Below are 5,693 nucleotides of genomic sequence, written 5' to 3'. Positions count from 1 at the left end.
CAATAATAGGTACCAGGGTAAATAAAACGCTTGAAACTATTGAAGTTCGTGAAACTATAATAATATTTTATTTGTTTTTATAAAAAATATTGTAACAATCTTATCAGGCATGGAAAAACAAGATTTTTCCACGCGAATATAATGACGCGCTTTACTACGCTCATTGAAAATAAGCGCCTGAACGCGGCGCAAAATTCTATCACGTAACACTATTATCGACATACAATACAAACCGGGTGAAAACTCCGGAAAATGGTAAACAGATCGGCGTAACGTGGCGGCGGCGGCGGCGCGACGCAATGCGACGCGACGCGCATCTCGTGAGTGTCTCGTAGAGCGCGCAAGCCTGAGAAAAAACGTGACGCCTGGCATGGACAACAGGAAAAGCGCTTATTTTCGTAGCGGAGAGAGAAGACTGTCTATAAATATACGATCCGCTCAAAGTGCGCTTAGCCGCGCCTACATTCGCGTTCGCCTAAGCGCGCCGTCAGTCACCGCCGCCGACGCTCATATCACACATCACACAGGTGCAGTTCATAAATAACACACCGATAAATTTTCACACCCCGCTATTTCGCAAATTACTTTGTATCTCAAAATGTGTGAAAAGAACGACGAAGCGAGCGTAGGCGAGAAATGCCGAGAATGTTGTGTTTTAATTGAATCGTTAAAAAAGTTGTCGCGCTGTATATTCCATTTTTCAGGGCACACGCACACAGCGTGCGCACACAGGCGCCGTGCATTAACGCCCGGCGACTTAGCAATTAGCGTAATGTGTGTACTCTCTTCTCTCTTCAACTCTCTCTCTCTCTCTCTCGCTTTGTATACCAGGTGGACGCGCCTTCGAATTTTGACGAACCGAAAAATCGTTAAGATTTCTCGATATCTTCCGCGGCCATTTTGAATTGATGACGTCAAAAGCGAGAAAAATACGCGAAATTTGGCGCTTTGTGTGAAAATAAAAGATTATTTCTGTATGAAATCGCACGTGAAATCAATAGAGCGCGCTCGTAAAATGTATCGATATCTTTTTACGGGTTCAACAATGAAACTCGGGCCGCACAATGGAATCGAAATATGTCACAGATTTAATCGAACCAATTGTCTTGCACAGTTTCACGTTACACTAAATCATAGTCTGAACGAAGTATATTTTACACATGTGCGTTTTTGTCGAACAAATTTCTTGATTTGTCGCTAGACACTTTTATTTCCACATAAAATGCACAAAACTTTCCGCGGCTATTGGTTCTTGTGTCGTTACTGTCAATCGAATTTGACGCTCAAATATGGAAGAGCTGTGCATTATTTTATTTATCGTTCGAAAAAAAATTGTAAAAAGATTAAATCATGCAATTGATAGAATATTGAAAAGTTCACGTATAACAAATAATTTTATAACACACAGTATATAATAATATTAATATATACATGGAATAATATACTCTAAAAATTATTAATATTTTATCTTTAAACAAAGTCTGTTTTTTTCTCACGCAAAAATTATTCTCGTGCAGCTTTCTGAGAAACAAAAGAAACACCCTGTATATTCGTATCGATAAATGGAATGATATGTACGCGGCAACTACGTACGTACACAGCCGGAGGGAATGCAGATGCAATTAACGTTTCTGTCTATTATGTCGCTTCGAGTAAAACAAAACATAAATAGGATTGATCAAAACCGCTATCGTTTTATCCGTGCGTCTAATAATAGAAGGTAGTTTTTCATCAGCAAAAAAAAAAACCTGAGAAAAATGAGAAAACATACACAATTTGTTTCTATTTTCAGCGCGTTTTGAGTTGATTAGAGAACGTTGAAAAAAAAGAGCGCGCGTCATTTGCTTCTTTCTTCTGATTGGCTTATTCGTTCGCAAATGAATGTAAGGGGCTGTATAATGACAGACGAGAGGTTCATAATACAAGCGAATTCAATTACTCGGAAAGTCATACGTCCTTCACGTGCCATTGGTATTTATATATATATATATATATCGATTCTCCTATCGTCTCATTAGTTCGCTGATGAAAGGGATAGATCTCTTTCGATGAATTGTATAAATAGAACATAAAACCATTATTTCGCTGTTCTAACATCATATTATGTGTTCCATTATCTGTTTTAATACACCTTTCACGTAATTAGTTGCGTGAACATCCAATAATAGAAGCAGAAAACATCCAATAATAGAAGAAAGAAAATTTATTTATATCACGAATTTAATGACGTTAAACTTTTGAGAAACAATTTTTCTTATCGGCTAAAAGTTGAACTTTAGTCATTCTTCATCATTCTCATGTTTTATTAAACATATTACAAACTATCGCGATAAGTAACTGCAATGTGAAATAACTCCAAACAAAAAAAGAAAGACGAATAATGTTATAAAGTTAACCGATTGTCATCGCACATATACAACGCGTTGCGCGTTGGTACATAAAAACAAATCATAAATAATAATCACTGCTTAACAAATAAACATGCGCATCTTCTGTTCTTTCGCGGTAAAAAAATATGCGGCATGTGATAGACCCGAATGATAACTCGGTGATAAATAAACGTTCATAAAATGCGGCGCAAAACGTTGTGCATTACAATGAGATAATAAACGTTGGCGCTGAACAAAAAATTGGAAAAAAATGTGCGATATCGCGAGAGCTATGCTCTCGATAGCGTCAACAGTGGAACAGTGCTTTACAATGGATAGAACTCTTTTCTCAAACTCTTCTTTCGTGGAGTACGATGTACATAATTTGGTTCCCCGCGTTTGTCGCACGGTTTCTTTGAAACACATCAAATCACGAACTAGAAGTTAACTTTGCAAAGCTGGTCCCGACAAACACATGTTTCACATTATGTAATCAGTGTTTACGGACTCGTTTCAGGCCCGATAAAAGCGAGTTATGAGTTTGTCAACTTGCAAATTCCAGAAGATTCAAAACTCCGCGAGAATTTAACGCGCATTTTTGATTAATAGTCTGTTATAAGTTTTGAAAGTAAGACAATATATACATACACACATAGACACATACACATACACCCTATGTAGTCTTCAAAGATGACACAGTTTCTGACGTATGTTCAATATCTTTCGAAATCGCCTTTGCACGAATTTTGTGAGTTTTTAATTTATTTTTTCATCATTTTTTATTAATTCAATATTATTTACTTCATTATTTCTATATATTACTATTATATTATTTATATATTCTTTATATATACATTTATATATTTTTGTTACTTTATTTATTATTTATATTCTCATTTCTATTTCACGCACCTTTTACATCACGATTTTCTGATAATAAGCATTAATAATTATTTAATACTGAGTTTTACTACATGCAATAACAATAGCAATTGTAGAAGTGCAAAGAGCGCACGCTAAAACACACAGCGCACAATTCTCTTGATATTTTCATACTTAAAATGTCAAGCGGTACTAATCACATTACATAAAATATCGTAACTATCGGTGCGAACTAATGAATATATGCAAATTATGATATTTGTTTAAAAATTGACATTTGGAAGAAAGCACATATGATTCGCTTAATTCACATTTTCACCCTTCTTTGTGCGTCATAAAATTATTAACACTTTCCTACACGATCGATTCGCATTTGCGTGTTCACCCCGCCGTTTCCTAGCGTGTTAGTTAATCGAATTAACGTGAGAACAACCTCTGAATGATCAGCGCGAATCGGACGAATCGGAAATAACGAGAGTATTGATCGATCGCTTCTATTCCGCGTTCTCGCCAGAAAGTCCACCGACCTGAATTTCCTTTTTTAAACAATCTTACTGCGCATGCGCGCGTTACCGACCCGCAGTCGGCGAATTTAATACGCAATTTTTTAATGTTGTTTTACTACTCAGAGTATACTACAATTTAGAGGAAAAGCACGAGAGAGAGACAGAAATGAAAATTCCACGCGTATAACGAGAAAAGTGGATTTGCGTTAAAACTCGCTCCTTTTTTTGTGCGCCGTTTGCACGCGCGTTACGTTATATATTAAATGTCGTTCAATTAGTTAGATAAACCTTACAACGTTCGAGTCTCGCGAACGCACCAACAAGTTTTCACTTGTCATTTATTAACGACCTCATCATTTATCGACTTGCGTGCAAGATTGTTTCGACGATAATAACAAAACGTTAAACGCCGATCAAAAGAATCGAATTGTATAACGAGATATAAAAATCAAATGTCCCGTTTTGTTGTTTGTTCCCTTCGTTTCCGCGATGCCACGTCCTTCCGTAGCGATTATCCGCGTTTACGACTGTCGCAACTGAATATAGCCCCTGGTCAGGGACGTTCTCCCCCTTCTCCCCCAAGGCCGATCTTGCTTATTCGTAACGTGACGCAGTTTGAGACCGTAAAAGCCTCGTCACGTGAATAGTACGCTGTTGCAATTTAGTGACCGTAACAATTGACGAGTTTTCGTTTCGAACATTCCGCGGAATTGTGAACTTTGTTACACTTTTGGAAGACGAGTAAAAAAACTTGAAATACAATGTGTCGATTGTATATAAATTTCCAGAGATAATGCACGCATACGCACACAAATATATACTGTTATTAATATTAAAACCCGTCTGCGGTAAGCGGATCTGGTGAACGTTAAGAGCGTTTCCGGCGCCTAGCGTGCGCAGGATGCAGACTAGGGATTATTCGCGCGGCACGTTACGGAGAGAGGAGGTGCGGCAAGAAAGACGCGAGAGAGAAGGACGTCATGAAAGTGCAATGAAACTTAGTCCGCGTGTGTAGGTAGACTTGGCGATATGATATATTCCAGATGTGGGAGCCGCGCGCGCATACTGAATGGGCACGCGTTTGAGAATGAGATTTGATAAACAGACGTGGGCGTCAGGACGTCCGTGCACCTTGATGAACTTCCTGCCAACCAAACGGATGCAGCAGTCCCGGGGAGCAAGGAGCTCGAGATCGCTAAATAATAATAATTCCTCGGGGAAACGACGGATTTTGCGTTTGTTAATTTTTTTTTTTAAAAGAAAAAAAGGATTTAAAAAATGTTTCTTCCGTAAAGAAAAAAAGTTTTTGTATTAAAATTAAAAACAATCGTTTAGAAATGGGAGAAAACAATGTTTTTTATCTCTCAGCGAAAAAGTATATGTTAAATTCTTCAATTGGGATTTCGATTAACTCAAAAATATTTTTTGAAATGTTAAATACATGCTTTTAATTGCACGAATATGTTCGAAAACACATCTATCGGTCGGTTGCTAGATCGAGCGAGCGTAGCTATCTCCGCGCTATCCTCTCTTTTGTCTTTTCCTTATTCATCTCGTGCGCACGTACACATATGCATGCGCATGTATTTTTGCAGACGTAGATTTCCCGCTATAATAACTCAGACAATGACATACCATTGTGGGCGCCAGTCTTCTTCTTGCGGTGGAAATCTCCATTCGTGAAATCATTGGCGTAAGCAATTCCAAGCGAGTCACAGCTGTGCGATACGTGCCTCGACTGCAACGTGATTACGTACTGACATAATTACAGTGTTTTTTTTTTTTTTTTTTGCCAAGTTCATGAAAAGGAAGATATGCAAAAAAACAAGCAACAATGAGACATGTTTTTTTTAGAAACCGACGATGAAGAATTATGCACGTTTCTGTTCGCTGAATAATCTTGTTGTCGAGCAAATTATTTCGCGGACGCTACTTA

The sequence above is a fragment of the Pseudomyrmex gracilis genome, unplaced genomic scaffold, assembly GCF_002006095.1.
Source record: "Pseudomyrmex gracilis isolate BER0280 unplaced genomic scaffold, ASM200609v1 scaffold_163, whole genome shotgun sequence".
Taxonomy (NCBI): domain Eukaryota; kingdom Metazoa; phylum Arthropoda; class Insecta; order Hymenoptera; family Formicidae; genus Pseudomyrmex; species Pseudomyrmex gracilis.
Note: the sequence above shows the minus strand (reverse complement) of the source record.